The sequence below is a fragment of the Physella acuta genome, unplaced genomic scaffold (assembly GCF_028476545.2).
Source record: "Physella acuta isolate Inbredline_101_S28 unplaced genomic scaffold, ASM2847654v3 ptg001812l, whole genome shotgun sequence".
NCBI classification, from domain to species: Eukaryota; Metazoa; Mollusca; class Gastropoda; family Physidae; genus Physella; species Physella acuta.
In genome coordinates, this window is record NW_026733322.1 from 12,709 (window position 1) to 32,500 (window position 19,792).

General features: G+C 34.7%; 1 long non-coding RNA gene across 1 annotated transcript; it reads right to left on the reverse strand.

Annotated features, from left to right (window-relative positions):
• Positions 1 to 935: 935 nt before the first annotated feature.
• On the reverse strand, positions 936 to 3,086 carry LOC131930653 (uncharacterized). The gene is made up of 3 exons (XR_009384149.1): positions 3,010 to 3,086; positions 1,699 to 1,763; positions 936 to 1,021 (listed from the first exon to the last, which is right to left on the reverse strand). It is a non-coding gene; the product is annotated as an uncharacterized LOC131930653 (long non-coding RNA).
• Between the last annotated feature and the right edge of the window lie 16,706 nt (positions 3,087 to 19,792).

Sequence of the window (19,792 nt, forward strand, 5' to 3'; positions counted from 1 at the left end):
AGCAATTTGCTAAAGAGTAACAATTGTATATATATATATATATATATATATATATATATATATATATATATATATATATATATATATATATATATATATATATGCGATATATGTATGTATATATATATATATACATATATGTATATATATGTATATATATGTATATATATATATATATATATATATATATATATATATATATATATATATATATATATATATATATATATATATATATATATATATATATATATATATATATATATATGCGATATTCATTTGATGGGTGTGGTAGTTGGAGTGTTTAGCTCAAATCTTTGTGTACTGAATGGGATAGGTATTGAAGGGTACTGATTAGGTTCATATATCTAATAGAATTGAATACGTAAAATAATTTTCATACTAAATTTTATGTGCACATTGATAAACTTTTTAAAATGCACTGTTTCATACATATTTAAATTAATATTCAAACTATTTATAACTATAACTATCACAAAATAATGTAACACTTATTGCGATACAATCTTTACCCTGATATGAAAATCATGCACCCAGATATATTACGAACTTTATTCAAAATAAATGGTTTTAAAATCTATGGACCTCCCACTAAACCACCCCCTGCCCTTGTGTTTCTGTGGGACGCCACTTGTAGACTAAACAAAACAAGATTATTAATTTTATGGGGGACTTTGGTCGCTTGACTTTTGTACATAGTGGTCGCCAGTTAAAAAGTTGGGGACCCTGAGGTCTAAATTATATTTGTATTGCCTTTTCAAAGACGAATATGTTAAAGAACATGCTGTCATAAAATAATTTCCTATGTATTGAAAATGTGATTATTGTTGATACTCAGGGATATAAATAACTTACTGTATTCCTCACAAATGGTCGATGATAAGGTCACACCAGTTGTGGATGCATCAGTTAGTCTTGTGGGAACCCGAAGTGTACACACTGTTGAAACCCATGTAAAGTAAACACACTTTGGGGTGCGCAGACTTAAATCGAGACAATCCTGCATGTTGTCAAAAATATATATTTTTTTTAAAGACAGTATAATAAGAAAAATTGAAAATACAGTTTAAAAAATGTAATTCAGCATCTAATAATGGGAATAATTGATGGCTCCTAATTCATTATCAACAACACTAATGTATTAAGGTGTTTTGGATTTTTACAAACAACAACAAAAAGTAACGAAGTGAATATATATATTTGAATATATCATCGCTATAATTATTAAAATAGTACAGAAAATACAATACAATTGTAAGATGTAATACAGTCTTTATTCTAATTAGAGCAAATTCATTTATCTATGGTTTTATTACTCAGATATGTTGATGGTTAAATGAATTTCTCTCCTCTCCAGCCACTCTCCACCCCCTTCCCTTCCCCCCGTTTCTCTCTTTATCGCTAATGTTTATCATTTGGTGTAAAACTCCAATTTAATTAGTAATATAGTTGGGGGAATTTTTTTTTTCAACACATTTTCTGGAGGGAAGGGATGGGCTTGAATCTTATATATATATATATATATATATATATATATATATATATATATATATATATATATATATATATATATAGTTATAACACCATAACGTCCCGCACCGGGTGATACACGACCTCGCGACGTCACTAGATTATATCACAAGCAACAAAGTAAATTAACGTTATAAAACAACTCACTTTGGATATGGCAGTTGTGCTTTGTACACTTATCAATCCAGTCGAATCGTAGGCAATGCATTGATCTAAAATCAATATAAATTGTTCTTAATAGATCTTTAACACACAAACATATATAATATATACTGGTGGTCGAATATTCTCCGACCTAACAACCATAAGTTAAGCGTTTGTCTTAGAATTAATTTGTATTTCTATAAACAAGTAGTATGCACTTCTCGGAGCAAAGACGTCGTGCCCTTGCAGTAGAGCACCAGACTGCTAACCAGAAAGTCACAAGGGTTGGGCAGCCGTAAATCATCCCCGAGTCCACCATTTTTTATAGGTATCTTATTCAAGTTAGGGAATGTAAACTTGGCTGGGCATAGTGCTGATCATAACATACCTTCATATGCCGAGTTCACATAAACAGACGAACTCTCACTTCATTTGTTCTATACACCGTCAGGTTCAAAAAGGAAACTTTACTATTTTTTTTAACTTTTTACTTCTTTCAGCTATGATAACGCCTCTGCAATCCTTTATTTAGAGCTTCGCTTGTTTGAATGGTACGCCTCTTTAATTAAACTTTTTTCCATTGATCTCCATGTTTCTTTTGTTTTTTCTTGCCCTGTATTGTCTATCTGATAGCACTCCTCGCCAATGTGTCTCCTCTCATTCTTAGCAATAGCCCAACCATCCCCATCTCCGATGTCTGATAACTACTGTTCATGGGTGAGTGGTCTTCTATTTATTTCCTCGTTTGGGATGGTATTTGCTCAGAATATTGTCTATATTTGTCGTAACCAATTTTCTAAACAGCTTTTAGTTTAATCTCAATCGCTTTTGTTGATTTCCAACATTCCAGGCCATACTAAGCATATTACTTTTAAGTAAGCGTAAATTGGTAGTTGGCTATTCTTTCCTCAGCACAACAAAGTATTGGTTAGGTTTCCCTAATAAATTGTTTCCCAGTTTTAATCCTACTCCCAAAATATATGAAGATTTATATATATATATATATATATATATATATATATATATATATATATATATATATATATATATATATATATATATATATATATATATGGTTCCATGACAAATGATCTCAGGATATATGATATCTGACATAATATATCAAGACAAATGACCTCAAGGACAAATGATCTCGCGGATAAAAGATACCAGGACAAAATTAAAATATATCAGGACAAATGATACCATGGACAATTTTTATCAGAGGCTAAAGGAATTAAAAACGGCTTTCTTCGTGTAAGGAATGACTATATCTAATCTGTGTATACGATTTATCGTGATTCTTATACTCACGAGTCTCAGCGAACATATGGTAGAGCATCAAGACTTGTATCATCAACCCAAGAGACTGTATTGCCATGATGAAGAACTTTAAGTTGCTACCTGTAAATTTACTAACAATTTATGCTCATTTTACGATGAGCTATATGTGTACACACACACACACGCACGCACGGACACACACACACACCTCTTGGGCAGAGTCGCCGAATATTTTTGTTTTAATGCCAGAAACCTCTGCCGTTTTGTTTAATCACAAAAGAATACTACTGAGTTATTATATTACAAAACAGTCAAACTTAGTTTTAACTCCTTCGGTATTCTAAAAACCGCTGAGGGCTTGAAATGTGCCTGAGGAAAGGTGGGCAGTTGGGGTGGTGGAAATTGCTCGAGTATATTTGAAAGGTGGATAGTTGGAGTGGGGGAAATTGCTCGAGTATATTTGAAAGGTGGGCAGTTGGAGTGGGGTTAGTATCGTTGTTGTTTTTTTCTTATCAACAACATTAGAAATAATTTTCCAATGGATTTTTATTTATAACAGCGCGTACTATAAGTTTATACGCTACCTGATATCAATTACATCTTTAAGGTTAAACCCAAAAGCCAATCATTTGTTTCTGTTCTTTTTAAGACGTGCCCACGTATGCCTTTCTTGTTTTCATGTTAAAAAGCGTCAATAAAACTTATACACTAAATTAAACCTTTAATTAAATCAATGTGTGATATTTTAATTTAATGCTTAAATTATTGCAATGGCATTTGACAAGAAGCCTAGTAGGGATGGAAATTATTTTATTAATAACATTTTGTCTTCTGAGTAGACTTAAATAAAATAAAAACTTATAACCAAAGCTAGACAGTTAAAAAAAATTAAAATTCTACGAAATAAAGAAATTAAAATAAATAAGTTTGTTTGGACATGCTCCCAAGCAGAGTTTCTTCCAGGCATCTCTTCGGGGGGGGGGGGGGGGGCTTGCCCCATCCGAAAAAATTCTACCCCCCCCCCTCCGAACGAACTGAACTTTATATAATTTATATAGAAAATATATACTTTTAACAGTGTCCGCCCCCAAAGAAAGACTACCCCCCCCCCCCGAAAATTTCAAGTACCCCCCCCCAAGGCGAGGCCACAATAAACTGTCACGGTACTTCGTTGGACACCAGCAGGGAGGAGATAAAATGAACGGCCTAGGGAGTCGTGGAGACATACAGGCGAGAAACAACAGGCCAGATCAAAATTGTCTTTCTGAACTACCATTCGGGCTGTTGTCGCATTCGGGCAAGTGTTCAGTCGGTAAATCGAAATTCGGGTAAGTGTTTATTCGGTAAATCGGCATTCAGAAGTGTCCATTCGAAAAATCGGTATTCGGGTAAGTGTCCATTCGAAAAATCGGCATTCGGGCATGTGTTCAGTCGGTAAATCGGCATTCGGGCAGGTGTTCATTCGGTAAATCGGTATTCGGGCAAGTGTTCATTCGGTAAATCGGCATTGGGGAAGGTGTTCATTCGGTAAATCGGCATTCGGGCAAGTGTTCATTCGGTAAATCGGCATTCGGACAAGTGTTCAGTCGGTAAATCGGCATTCGGGCAAGTGTTCATTCGGTAAATCGGCATTCGGGCAGATGTTCATTCGGTAAATCGGTATTCGGGCAAGTGTTCATTCGGTAAATCGGTATTCGGGCAAGTGTTCATTCGGTAAATCGGCATTCGGGCAAGTGTTCATTCGGTAAATCGGTATTCGGGCAAGTGTTCATTCGGTAAATCGGCATTCGGGCAAGTGTCACTTCGAGAAATCGTCCGGCTACTGGCCACAGAATACATCTGAGCTTTATTATATATATATATATATATATATATATATATATATATATATATATATATATATATATATATATATATATATATGAATATTCACTTACCCACCAAATGGAATAACGTTTACTTGTTAGCAGTCAGAGAACAGCCAAAACACATCTTAGAGCGCTGCGAGCTTTATGTTTTATACACATGGTGAAGTCAATGTAATCGTTAGGATTAAACACAGCAGCCAATCAGAAATGTCTGCATACATCGAGCAACCAATCAAGTTGTTAGGTGTGCGTTCGTAATCCAACCAAGTCACAATACGACAAACAAAACAAAACAAAAAAAAATGCAATAAAAAAACATAGGTGTGTCTAGATTAAGTTTTATTCAATTTAAAAAAAAAATTAGCACTATAATTGTCGCAAAGATTTGCAACAAATATATTCCCACAGTCAGATTCTTGAATTTTATTATTATTATTTATTATAATTCACGACCCGAACTAGCAAAAAAAAAAAATATTTTCAACATAATGTTAACTCAGTCATCTTTAAAAAAACAACGACCCGAAAATGTAAATATACGCCCACGTAAATAGAGTAATAAAAAGATTGTTAAGCTTAAGCTACGTCATCATCCAAGCAAGCAGTGGGAGTCACGTGGGTGGGGAGAAACATAATTTAATAAATTACTCATACACTCTGTTTGTTAAACAACATTTCATTAAGTTCATTTTATAAAATAAAGCGGGAGTGATCTCAGTAGTATATTAGGTCCCTTTTGGGTATTATTTTTGGCGGAGGTGGGGATGGGGAGGAACAATGACATATAGGAAAATACTCGGGAGCAGGATGCGCGGGTGGCGCAAAGAGATATAGTAAAATACTCCCAGCCTGGCGCATCGGGATGGGGAGGGTGGGTGAGCAGGATGTGGGGGTGGCGCAAAGACATATAGTAAAATACTACGCCAACTGGGGTTGGCGGAGGTGGTGGGGAAGTAGGTCACCTTTTGGTGACCTTGTGACGTAATCATTGACCTAGTTACGTAATTTTAACGAGTTTTTTAATTAGTTTAATGAGTTTTTTAAATTTTAATTAATTTTTGACCTAGTTACGTAATTTTAATGTGTTTTTTAATTAGTTTTAATGAGTTTTAAAAATTTTAATTAATTTTTTATTAACGAGTTACGTAATTTGATTATTTGTTTGAGTTTTTAAATTTTTAATTAATTTTTTTTTTTTTATTATCGAGTTACGTAATTTAATTACTTTGATTGTATTTTTATTTTGTTTAATTTGTTTGTTTACTTGTTGTTTAATTTAATTACTTTGTTTATATTGTGTAATTTTTATTCACGAGTTACGTAATTTGATTATTTGTTTACTTTTTAATTATTTTTATTTTGTTTATTTTTAATTTAATTTTATTTTATTTTATAATTAGTTAAATTATTATTAACTAGTTACGTAATTTGATTTTAATTACTTTTGTTTATTTATTTATTTGATATATTTCTTTTCTTTGATGTATGGTATTTAAAATAAAAGACACTGTTTATTTGATTGTATGTATGTTTAATAGTAAACGGATAGGGGTGTTGGTGGATGAGAGGGGGAGTAATGATGGGGTTTGAGGGTAGGGGTGCGTTAGCGTGTACTTTGTGAATAACATCCATTAACCAGACATGTAACACCTGTTACGTATTGATCGCACCCACGGGCCATCACACCTAATTAATTTGGTCACGCCTCGTGGGTTTATGTGTTGTTCACGGAAGCGAACACAGCAGGGGGTATGATAATTAATTGAAAGAGCTAAGTGTCTCTCCGTGAAGCCAGCGTTAAGTGTGGGAACACCTGTTACCACGTTAATCGATTTTTCCCCGCTCGGTTACTAGAGTGGGAAGCCATCACGTAACAGCTGATGCTGTAATTACCCTGAGTAAGGACATTGGTTGTAACTATTCGCTTATAGCGAGGGTCAGCGAAAACAAAATATATTTAAGGGTTGGAATTTTCTTTCAACCACCGTTAAGTCAGGTTTGAGACAAAACAAAGTCTCGGTAGGTTCGTGTTTTTTTAATTGGCGACAGGGCGACTTGGTGCGTTGGTACGTGAGGTATGCGGGTAGACATGTTTTTTTTTTTTTTACAAGTCTGGAAAAGTAATTACGTTTTTGTATGACCGTTCCGATTTTCTTTTGATCTGACCACCATTTGACCACACTGAGTCAGATAAATTTAACAAATGTTCAATACATAGTCGCTTATAATAATATGGGTGAGGGGTGTAAGCAGGCGGGTGGTGGTAAGGTGGTAGTGGTAAGGTGGTGGTAAGGTGGTGGTAAGGTGGTGGTGGTAAGGTGGTGGTAAGGTGGTGGTAAGGTGGTGGTAAGGTGGTGGTAAGGTGGTGGTAAGGTGGTGGTAAGGTGGTGGTAAGGTGGTGGTAAGGTGGTGGTGGTGGTGGTGGTAAGGTGGTGGTAAGGTGGTGCTAAATTTGTTTGGAGTAAAGGATATATAGTAAAAGATTCCACCACCTAAGTGAGGTGGATTTTAATTTTAATTTTTTTTTTATTTTATTTTTTTCATCATCTGTTAACTTTAAGGTTCTATAACTCTATATATTTTAATACGTTTTTTGATTCAAATGAGTTTACTCCCCCTAACGTAAGTACATGTAAAGAGGGATTTCCTATAGATCTGTAATGAATTAGGCCTTTTTGACTATGACTTGTTGCCCAGGTGTTGACATGATACACTTTTTTGAGATACATGTACACACACACACACACACATACACACGTACACACACACACACACACACACACACACATACGCGCGCGCGCGAAATTCATACTAGGTCGATAAAGGCGGAGAGAACTTACAGGGATATACATTATCATGGTGACAACAAAAGCGATCCTTATTTTATTTACATGAAAGCGTGTTTTCCAAAAAGTGTCGCCATGCCGTTGTCATTTTCGCAGCGGGGTTTATTTTAAGTGCACCCAGTGCACAGTTGTTTACATTTTAAAAGAAGTATCACGTGTCTTCCCCATAGGTCTTCCCTAATAGAGAAACGAGAGGAAAGACAACTGTTCTAAAATTAGAACAGCCTTGTCTACAGACACGAGTATCGTCCCTTGTAAAAAATTCGCGTCAGAATCCTTAACTAAACAGTCAATTTCTTTAACAAGTTAAAAAATAATTTAGGAAGACAAGGGTTAACAACATTAGACGCTACCGTTTTTGTTTCCTGTGACGACAAGGCACAATACACTTTTTTATTTTATGTCTCAAGTAGAGGGGTGGGAAATTTTTTCTTTGTAAGTGTGTTGTAAACAATGGGTAGAGGAAGCGATTACTAGGTAAGAGGGGAGAGAATGTGACGTCAATCGCGATATTTGAAAACATGGCGATGTTTAATCTCAACCAAAAAAGGCAATGAACCTAGAAGGAAGACGAATATATATATATCTTAGTCTTGCAGCAGATTGCCTTCCCATGTTCGCTTTAGTATTACAGTTTTCATCAAACTTCTTTTTGACTTGAACTTCTTTAATTTTTAAGAAAGCTTACTTATACATAATACATTACGTCTAATGACAATTTTTTATTTTTACCACTCAATGTATTTTGTTTTTCTATATCTTACATTGTCATCTTAATTTTTGATCACCTTAGTAAAAATTTGCTTAAGATTATAAACTTCAAGTTTTAAAAAACAACAACGTTGTAGTGCGTCGTGTCAAATGACACACCGTTTAAAATGTCTACATTTAAAGTTCACCAAAATAATGACGTAAAAACTAAATATGATATGACGTTAGCATACATATCATTCAATCTAATCATTCTAAAGTACAAATCAATAATTTTTATTGATTAAGGGGCTGGGTGAGTTATTTTTATCACTATTCGCCCTTCCCCTTCCCTTTGTCCGCAACCCCTTTCCCCTTCTCCCATCCCTAACCTCAATACCAACCGTACCACTACCCATTCTATACCATTAAAGAGACAAAGGATGTATGACAATCCTACATTTATCTACACTCAACTAATATCACAACTCCTAGACACTACTTCAACAGACTGCGATATGTAACTTGTAGACACCACTCCGTAATGAATACCACAGGCGCCCTACCTACATCGACAACTTTGTCCGCCGCCCTCACCCCATCCCTAAACAACCGATAGATAAACACATCGTACCACTACCCACACTATTCCCTTGGACAGACAAAGGACAAAGTAACAGACAAACATTTATCACCCTTCGTTTACTGTCACAAGTGACAACGTTCCCATCCAACGCCAAAACATCCATGGCCGAATTTCGAAACCAGCCTCGTTGAAAACTCCCCTGACCCTAGTTTAACTTTGCCTCACCATTTCCAAAAAACAGTAATGTACCAAACATCCATGTACCAATTTTGTTGAAAACAAAGACCGTCCCACTCTAGTGTAAACTCTACCCCGACCAACTCCGAAACAGGGATGGGCCACGTTTGAAATCTGCCTCGGTGAAAACAAAACCATCCCACAGTAGTATAGACTCGGCCCCTATCACTTCCAAAACATGCATGTAGTAACTTTGAAACCACCCTCGGTGAAAATTTCACCGACCCTAGTATGAACACAGCCCCTGTCCATTCCTAAACATGCATGTACCAACTCTGAAACTCCCCCGACCCTAGTATGAACTCGGCTACCAACAATTCCTAAACATGCATGTCCCAATTTTGTAACCTGCCTCGGTGAAAACTTCACCGACTCTAGTATGAGCTCTACACCTACCGATTCCAAAACATACATGTTCCGAGTTCAAAACCAACCTTCACCGACACTAGTATGAACTCGGCTACCAACAATTCCTAAACATGCATATACCAACTTTGTAACCTGCCTCAGTGTTAACAAACCTCCCCGACCCTAGTATGAACTCGACTGCCAACAATTCCTAAACATACATCTCCCAACTTTGTAACCTGCCTCGGTGAAAACTTCACCGACCTTAGTATGAACTCGACTGCCAACAATTCCTAAACATACATCTCCCAACTTTGTAACCTGCCTCGGTGAAAACTTCACCGACCCTAGTATGGACTCTACACCTACCGATTCCAAAACATGCATGTTCCGAGTTCGAAAGCACTCTCGGTGAAAACTTCATCGACCCTAATATGAACACGGCCCCTAACAATGCCAAGGACGCATGTACGAACTTTGAAACCACCCTCGGTGTAACCAAAACACATCCGTCCCTAGTGTAAACTCTACCGCATCCAACTCCTAAACATGCATGGTCCGAGTTCAAAACCCAACCTTCACCGACACTAGTATGAACTCGGCTACCAACAATTCTAAAACATGCATGTATCAACATCACTCTGTGTTAACAAAACTCCCCCGACCCTATTATAGACTGGACCCCTAACAATTCTAAAACATACATGGACTAGCCTCGAACCCTGGCTCGGTGAAAACGTCACCGACTCGTGTATAAAATCTGTCCCAACCAACTCCAAACCTTCCCTGCGCACCCGGATAAAAATAACTCACCCAGCCCCTTAATCAATAAAAATTATTGATTTGTACTTTAGAATGATTAGATTGAATGATATGTATGCTAACGTCATATCATATTTAGTTTTTACGTCATTATTTTGGTGAACTTTAAATGTAGACATTTTAAACGGTGTGTCATTTGACACGACGCACTACAACGTTGTTGTTTTTTAAAACTTGAAGTTTATAATCTTAAGCAAATTTTTACTAAGGTGATCAAAAATTAAGATGACAATGTAAGATATAGAAAAACAAAATACATTGAGTGGTAAAAATAAAAAATTGTCATTAGACGTAATGTATTATGTATAAGTAAACTTTCTTAAAAATTAAAGAAGTTCAAGTCAAAAAGAAGTTTGATGAAAACTGTAATACTAAAGCGAACATGGGAAGGCAATCTGCTGCAAGACTAAGATATATATATATTCGTCTTCCTTCTAGGTTCATTGCCTTTTTTGGTTGAGATTAAACATCGCCATGTTTTCAAATATCGCGATTGACGTCACATTCTCTCCCCTCTTACCTAGTAATCGCTTCCTCTACCCATTGTTTACAACACACTTACAAAGAAAAAATTTCCCACCCCTCTACTTGAGACATAAAATAAAAAAGTGTATTGTGCCTTGTCGTCACAGGAAACAAAAACGGTAGCGTCTAATGTTGTTAACCCTTGTCTTCCTAAATTATTTTTTAACTTGTTAAAGAAATTGACTGTTTAGTTAAGGATTCTGACGCGAATTTTTTCACAAGGGACGATACTCGTGTCTGTAGACAAGGCTGTTCTAATTTTAGAACAGTTGTCTTTCCTCTCGTTTCTCTATTAGGGAAGACCTATGGGGAAGACACGTGATACTTCTTTTAAAATGTAAACAACTGTGCACTGGGTGCACTTAAAATAAACCCCGCTGCGAAAATGACAACGGCATGGCGACACTTTTTGGAAAACACGCTTTCATGTAAATAAAATAAGGATCGCTTTTGTTGTCACCATGATAATGTATACCTATAAGTTCTCTCCGCCTTTATCGACCTAGTATGAATTTCGCGCGCGCGCGTATGTGTGTGTGTGTGTGTGTGTGTGTGTGTACGTGTGTATGTGTGTGTGTGTGTGTGTACATGTATCTCAAAAAAGTGTATCATGTCAACACCTGGGCAACAAGTCATAGTCAAAAAGGCCTAATTCATTACAGATCTATAGGAAATCCCTCTTTACATGTACTTACGTTAGGGGGAGTAAACTCATTTGAATCAAAAAACGTATTAAAATATATAGAGTTATAGAACCTTAAAGTTAACAGATGATGAAAAAAATAAAATAAAAAAAAAATTAAAATTAAAATCCACCTCACTTAGGTGGTGGAATCTTTTACTATATATCCTTTACTCCAAACAAATTTAGCACCACCTTACCACCACCTTACCACCACCACCACCACCACCTTACCACCACCTTACCACCACCTTACCACCACCTTACCACCACCTTACCACCACCTTACCACCACCTTACCACCACCTTACCACCACCTTACCACCACCACCTTACCACCACCTTACCACCACCTTACCACTACCACCTTACCACCACCCGCCTGCTTACACCCCTCACCCATATTATTATAAGCGACTATGTATTGAACATTTGTTAAATTTATCTGACTCAGTGTGGTCAAATGGTGGTCAGATCAAAAGAAAATCGGAACGGTCATACAAAAACGTAATTACTTTTCCAGACTTGTAAAAAAAAAAAAAACATGTCTACCCGCATACCTCACGTACCAACGCACCAAGTCGCCCTGTCGCCAATTAAAAAAACACGAACCTACCGAGACTTTGTTTTGTCTCAAACCTGACTTAACGGTGGTTGAAAGAAAATTCCAACCCTTAAATATATTTTGTTTTCGCTGACCCTCGCTATAAGCGAATAGTTACAACCAATGTCCTTACTCAGGGTAATTACAGCACCAGCTGTTACGTGATGGCTTCCCACTCTAGTAACCGAGCGGGGAAAAATCGATTAACGTGGTAACAGGTGTTCCCACACTTAACGCTGGCTTCACGGAGAGACACTTAGCTCTTTCAATTAATTATCATACCCCCTGCTGTGTTCGCTTCCGTGAACAACACATAAACCCACGAGGCGTGACCAAATTAATTAGGTGTGATGGCCCGTGGGTGCGATCAATACGTAACAGGTGTTACATGTCTGGTTAATGGATGTTATTCACAAAGTACACGCTAACGCACCCCTACCCTCAAACCCCATCATTACTCCCCCTCTCATCCACCAACACCCCTATCCGTTTACTATTAAACATACATACAATCAAATAAACAGTGTCTTTTATTTTAAATACCATACATCAAAGAAAAGAAATATATCAAATAAATAAATAAACAAAAGTAATTAAAATCAAATTACGTAACTAGTTAATAATAATTTAACTAATTATAAAATAAAATAAAATTAAATTAAAAATAAACAAAATAAAAATAATTAAAAAGTAAACAAATAATCAAATTACGTAACTCGTGAATAAAAATTACACAATATAAACAAAGTAATTAAATTAAACAACAAGTAAACAAACAAATTAAACAAAATAAAAATACAATCAAAGTAATTAAATTACGTAACTCGATAATAAAAAAAAAAAAAATTAATTAAAAATTTAAAAACTCAAACAAATAATCAAATTACGTAACTCGTTAATAAAAAATTAATTAAAATTTTTAAAACTCATTAAAACTAATTAAAAAACACATTAAAATTACGTAACTAGGTCAAAAATTAATTAAAATTTAAAAAACTCATTAAACTAATTAAAAAACTCGTTAAAATTACGTAACTAGGTCAATGATTACGTCACAAGGTCACCAAAAGGTGACCTACTTCCCCACCACCTCCGCCAACCCCAGTTGGCGTAGTATTTTACTATATGTCTTTGCGCCACCCCCACATCCTGCTCACCCACCCTCCCCATCCCGATGCGCCAGGCTGGGAGTATTTTACTATATCTCTTTGCGCCACCCGCGCATCCTGCTCCCGAGTATTTTCCTATATGTCATTGTTCCTCCCCATCCCCACCTCCGCCAAAAATAATACCCAAAAGGGACCTAATATACTACTGATCTCCCGTAAACTTTCTCATATATACTTACATAATACTATGGGGGATGGCAACTTGTGATACAGACATGATTTTAAATCCTTTTTTAATTTTTAAAAACTGTTTAAAATAAAAGATTAGCGCACCAAGTGAACGGAAAATTATATATGTATAATAGTGCGGAAAATTATTAGTAATTTATAAATTATATTGCATTTTTTTAAGAAAACGGAAATAGCATAAACTACTACTTCAGGTCTACAAAAATTACTAAAAATATTACAGGGGGCAGAAAATTGAATCTAGTAATTATGTGTGAAATTTCGTTTATCTATCTAAAGAAGAACCAAAGTTATAGGCTTTTGAGAAACTAAAAGTAGAATAGGTTCCACTTTCGGTTATTGGAAATTGCTCAAATGTTGAAAGAGAACTACAAATTTGATATAATTCTTATATATAAAATTTCATCAACCTAACTGTAACATTACTAAAGTTATCGTGTTGACAGACACACACCCATATATATATATATATATATATATATATATATATATATATATATATATATATATATATATATATATATATATATATATATATATATATATATATATATATATATATATATATATATATATATATATATATATATATATATATATATATATATATATATACATATATATATATACAGAAACATTCGGGCAAAATTGCTAAACTATGTTTTTCCGACTCAAAGACGCGTAAAACGTTAAGATTTGTGAAAATCCCGATTTCGTTGTTTTTTTTTTTTTTTGCTCGACTACAATACTTCATTTATACTTCATATGCGAGGATGTAAAAATAAAAATAAAATAAAAATAACTTTCAGATTTCCCCAAAATAATTATTTCGCAATATCTTTTAAAAAATATATAATATACTTGTCCAAATGTATAGTTTATATGATGACTTATATAAACTATATATTTTTAAAGTACTTGAATTAAATCAACCACTTGCAGAAGCTAGATAAATTTGATATTTGATAAGATAAGAGATCTGGTTCTTAGGGAAATATCAGATTCTCAGAAATGTAACACTTAGTGAATGAATATGGACATTTTGGACCGCCAAAATTAAAGGGATTCAACTGCGTCAAGATTATAAACTTTTAATTTTCCTTCGTTCTTTGGCTGGACACAACTCAGTGGCCACCAGCAGTAGGGATCATTGGCCTCGGCCATCCTCAAAGCGGATTTAACCTATTACGCTACATAATAATCCACTAAAATGGCTTATAATCTATACGAAATATTATTCGTCGTTTATGCTTAAAATCGATGACTTGAAAGACGACATTGTCATGAGAGAAATCATAGTGTGTAAAAAGCGAAATCAATTTTTGGTTTTTGCATACTTAGTGGCCTCTGTGTTTTTTTAGAGGGGCTAAGTTGGGCCACCTAACCAATGGCCACAAGGGTTGTCCTAGGATCATTTGTTCTGTCAATATATAATACATAATAATGTATGAAAACATAATTAAATAGAAAATATATAAATACGTATTTTATATATATATATATATATATATATATATATATATATATATATATATATATATATATATGCTTACACAAAGATATTTTATATAATTTTTTTTAAATTAATCAATTTATTTATTTATAAATTTTTTTGTTTATTTGTTTGATTGTTTGTTTGCTTGTTTGTTTGTTTATTTGTTTCATTCTTTTTCTTTTTTTCTATGATTATTTATTTGTTTATTTATTTATTTATTTAATTGTTTATTTGTTTGTTTTTTTTTCTTTGTTTGTTTGTTTGTTTTTCGTGTGTTCATTTATTTATACATACATAATTATAGTGTAGACCATTTCGCAACATTAGTTTGAAAAACAAATACTTATCTTTTATTTACAATGTTTGTGTAAGAAGAAATCTTGAATATTTCTTTGATTATACTTTAAAGTCATCTAAAATAAATTCAAATGTATCTACAGTTTACAAAGTGATTAAAGGTCGTTTACCAGAAACGTTTGTACAGTACGGTGTTTAGCCAACTGTAGCGGATAACGGATAACATGTGTAGCAGTCTGTTGCATGGAGTGGGCTTTGTAGAGGCGTGTGTGGGTGGATTAAGTCGAGCCTTTGTGTTGACGGTTAGGGATGATGTGTGCGGACATTGTCCGATCGTATACTATGTTAGAGCCTCGCTCAACACATATATACTACTTGTCAGAGTTTCTTCTAAACATCTCTTTGGGGGGGGGGGGGGGGGGGTGGAGCTCTCCCAATAATGTCAACCACACCCCCCTCCCCGAACGAAATAAAATTTTTATAGAAAATAATTTTCTTTTACCATTGTCCGAACATCCCCCCCCCCCCCCCCCGAGAGTGTTAAGTGCCCCCCCCCCCCCCCATCGGAAAAAAATGGCTGGAAGAAACACTACTACTGGTAGGGCTCCCTAAGACCGAACATTTCATCACAGAGGCTTTTAAGTTGGTGGACAAAACTAGCGCATCTGTTCTAAGTTAACACAACCTTGCTTAACCTGGATTGAAATGTCAAAACGACTTTTTCCGCTTCGTGATTTACATTTTAATATTTCTGAATCTATCGTAAATGCCTCTTTCAAGTCATCGATTTTGGAAAATAACATACAATTATTATATCATTAAATTCCTGCTACGAGAAAAGTTTCATATTTATTGATAGAAAGCTTTATTGTTTATGTTTTGTTGAGATTTGTGTAGGTGGATAAATCCTCCCTTTAGATGGCCCAGACAACACATGTCTCCTTCTATTGACCAAGGAATTGGCCCAAATTGTTTTGATTTTCTCCTGTAATGGCCAATGGAAGGGTAGCCCTAACCCTAGGCTTAAACTGGCCGTTGTAGAATTTGAGGGGATTTTCTCTAAAATAACGTATTACGTGTCAACATTAAATAAGCTGTATGGTCCATCGACTTGTTTTTTATCCTGCATTTCTTTTTGGGTCACCCAACTAGTGTGCTCTGTTGAAAGAGGAGAAAACTTAGGCCAACTAAACAGTGGCCTCTGTCAGAAAGGAGAAGAGTTTGGCCAACTAAACAGTGTTATCGTTGGAAATAAAAAAATAAAATGGCCACCCAACTAGTGGCCTCTGTTGAAAAAGAAAAAAAAATGGCCGACCAGCTAGTGGCCTTTGTTGAAAAGGGGAAAACTTTGGTCAATTAAGTAATGGCCTGTGTGGAAAGAGCAACTAAGTTGGGAAACTTCTAAAGTGGTCTCTGTAATGCTAGAAGGGTTCAGTTCGGCCATCTAACCAATGGCCTATGTGTTTTAGTCTGCATCAACAACTAAGTGTCCTATATGCTGTTACGGTAAGCCGCCTACACATTGCACGCCAATCTTTCCCCAACTATAAACACCGTTTCAACATACTACGCCCACACATAACTTCAGCAACCCACGCATTCAGTCTGTCAATTCCTCCTTATGGTAAATCTTGTGCATCGCTTCGCATTGTTAAACATCTACACAAAACATTATTGACAGCAACCATTAACGACTTGATATATATATATATATATATATATATATATATATATATATATATATATATATATATATATATATATATATATATATATATATATATATATATATATATATATATATAGTAAAGTAATTTTCAGACACAATTTTATATATATATAGATATAGACATAGATATAGATGTAGATGTCGATGTAGGTGTAGGTTTAGGCGTAGAGGTAGAGAGATAGAGATAAAGATATCTTCTAATCAATCAAGTTATTATTATTATTTCCCTTTGAGTTATATAGCATCCAATTTTTTTTAACTAAACCGGAGATTTGATAAAGGCTTGCTTTTATAAATTACAAAAAATGTGAATACAATTTGGATCAGTAGGCCTAATCGTAATATTAATAAGAGATAATATGTGGGTTGCAGACCCCGTTGACATCGGCTGTATCGGCTTCAAAATCCTCAAGAGGTATAACTATACAGGCAGTGTAGTATAATAAATACATTAAAGCAGAAAACTCTTTGTCATGTTCAAAATTTTTGGGAGCGGGACTATTTCCCGAAAGACACTTGTACGAATGCCGTTTGCCCGAAGACCGATTTCCCGAATGGACACTTGCCCGAATGGGACAAATGCCCGAATGGACACTTGCCCGAATGGGACAAATGCCCGAATGTCACTTGTCGTATTCGGGCAAGTGTCTTTCGGGAATTGTCAGAGACCCCACATTTTTTAATGCTATGTTACTGTTAAACTCGATTTGTTGCTTTTTTTTTTAAATATGCGAGTGAGGTTTTTTTTGTTTTGTTTTTTTAACTGACAATGTGATAAAAGGCGTCCGTGCCTACTGTTGCTACCGGTTTTGGATAAATGTAAAAAATTGATAATTGCATTATTGTCTGATTATGCGAACTTCTAGGGACTTTTTTTTTTAAAATGTACGTTTAAGCTGTTTCACTGACGCAGGGCAACTCAAGAAAATACCCTAGCAATGCAAAAACTTACTTCATTTAATTAAAAACATTGAGCTTATCACATTGGCATATAGGTTTTAAAAATTCATCATTAATAATAACAGTTAGTTGTCTTTAATTCGTAATTGTGTACTATAATTGGGATATTAAAATGTATTAAAATATTGTGTAAACGAACAACGTATGGTCCGTACCCCTACAAGAGTTTTTTACTTGAATGCATTGAACATGTTGTTTTATTACATTAGTTATATTTTTTTACCCTTGCTTTATTCTGCTTTGGAGATACAATCCTGATCACACAGTTCTTTCGTTAAGAGAGTCTTTACCTTATTTTTAATCATTTAAATTAGGTTTGCGCGTCTTTTCGTGCACTTCAGAGGGTTAATTATTTGTTTAGTCTTTGGAACAATTGTCGAAATTACTGTAAAAGCGGAACAATGCCCCGAAACTGTTAAATATAAAATGATCTCTTTCAACAAAATCCAGGTTCCAGAAAATTAAAGGTGTTACAGCACCAGAGCAGATAACAGACATCTGGGGATTTCTCACGTGACATGGTGGATCGTGTGGACAAGGAAAATAAATAAACTAGCAAGTTCTTGAACTGGGTTTTCTGCTTACATCCGAGGTAAGAAGCTTGCAGTATTTAACCCGTCTTGTTCCTTCATCAACAAATGTCTTGTGTTTATAAGTCTAATGCTGATTTGTTTACTATAACAGTTTAAAGACTAATTAATTAATATCGATAATGAATATCAATTAAAAGCTTCTAAATAAAAAATTTAATGTATTTTAGCGTCCAAAGTAAATCTTGGTTGGCTAGTAACATTACAGGTGAAAATAATTCAAGGGCATAAAGTCCAATAAATCTAGTTTTTTGTCTCTTTTAAGTGCTCAACGGTTTAAATTATAATCTTATATGTTAGTGTTAAGCTTAGGTTGTGGGGTTTCATCACGATGGCGTTGCTAATCTTATCAGTCTTTATAAATGCTTGGGGGTCACATATAAGGGGGTAGGCGCCAGAAAAAAAAACAACTTCCTAATTAAAACATGTTATTGTTTTATTTGTGTATATCTAAGTTAGGGTACTTAAAGGAAAATATTTGCAAGCTTCAGTGACTCTTTTAAAAATACGGTTGCCATGGCAACGGTGGCCATCTTGAAAAAAAAACTTTTGTGGAGTTCTAAAATTTCATAAACTAACATATTAATTTACCATGTACTCATTGATCCTTCTTTTACTAACACCAATAGAGTCATCTGGCTGTTTTCGTAACAAAAAAACCGTTAGAATTTTTTTTTTTCCATTTTCAAAATTTAGCATGCCGAAATTCCATAGTAATTAATGCTTAAGTTAATGGTATTTCACCATAAAAAAACCTTTGAAAAAAAAAAAACTAACTCCAGCAGTTTTTCTGTCAAAACAACTAGCCAGCTACTTTATGAATTTTAAAACTCCACAAAAAGTAGTTTTATCCAAGATAGCCGCCGTTGCCATGGTAACCATTTTTTAAAAAAAAAGCCCCTGGAACATGCAAATGTTTTCCCTTAAAACTTAAACATACATAAATAAATAAAAAAGGCTTTTTAATTAAAACCTTCTTTTCCGGAGCCTACCCCCCCCCCCTTAAACTGTTCTGTCAATATTCGCCATCGATATCGTCCACACATCCTCAGAAACAGACAGGTCCAACGTCACATCCATTGAAAAACGTTAATTGCTTTAATATTACATTTAGTTCGATCAAAATTAGATTTATAACTTTATCAAGCTGTGTTAAAATTTGCAAAAGGTTTTGAA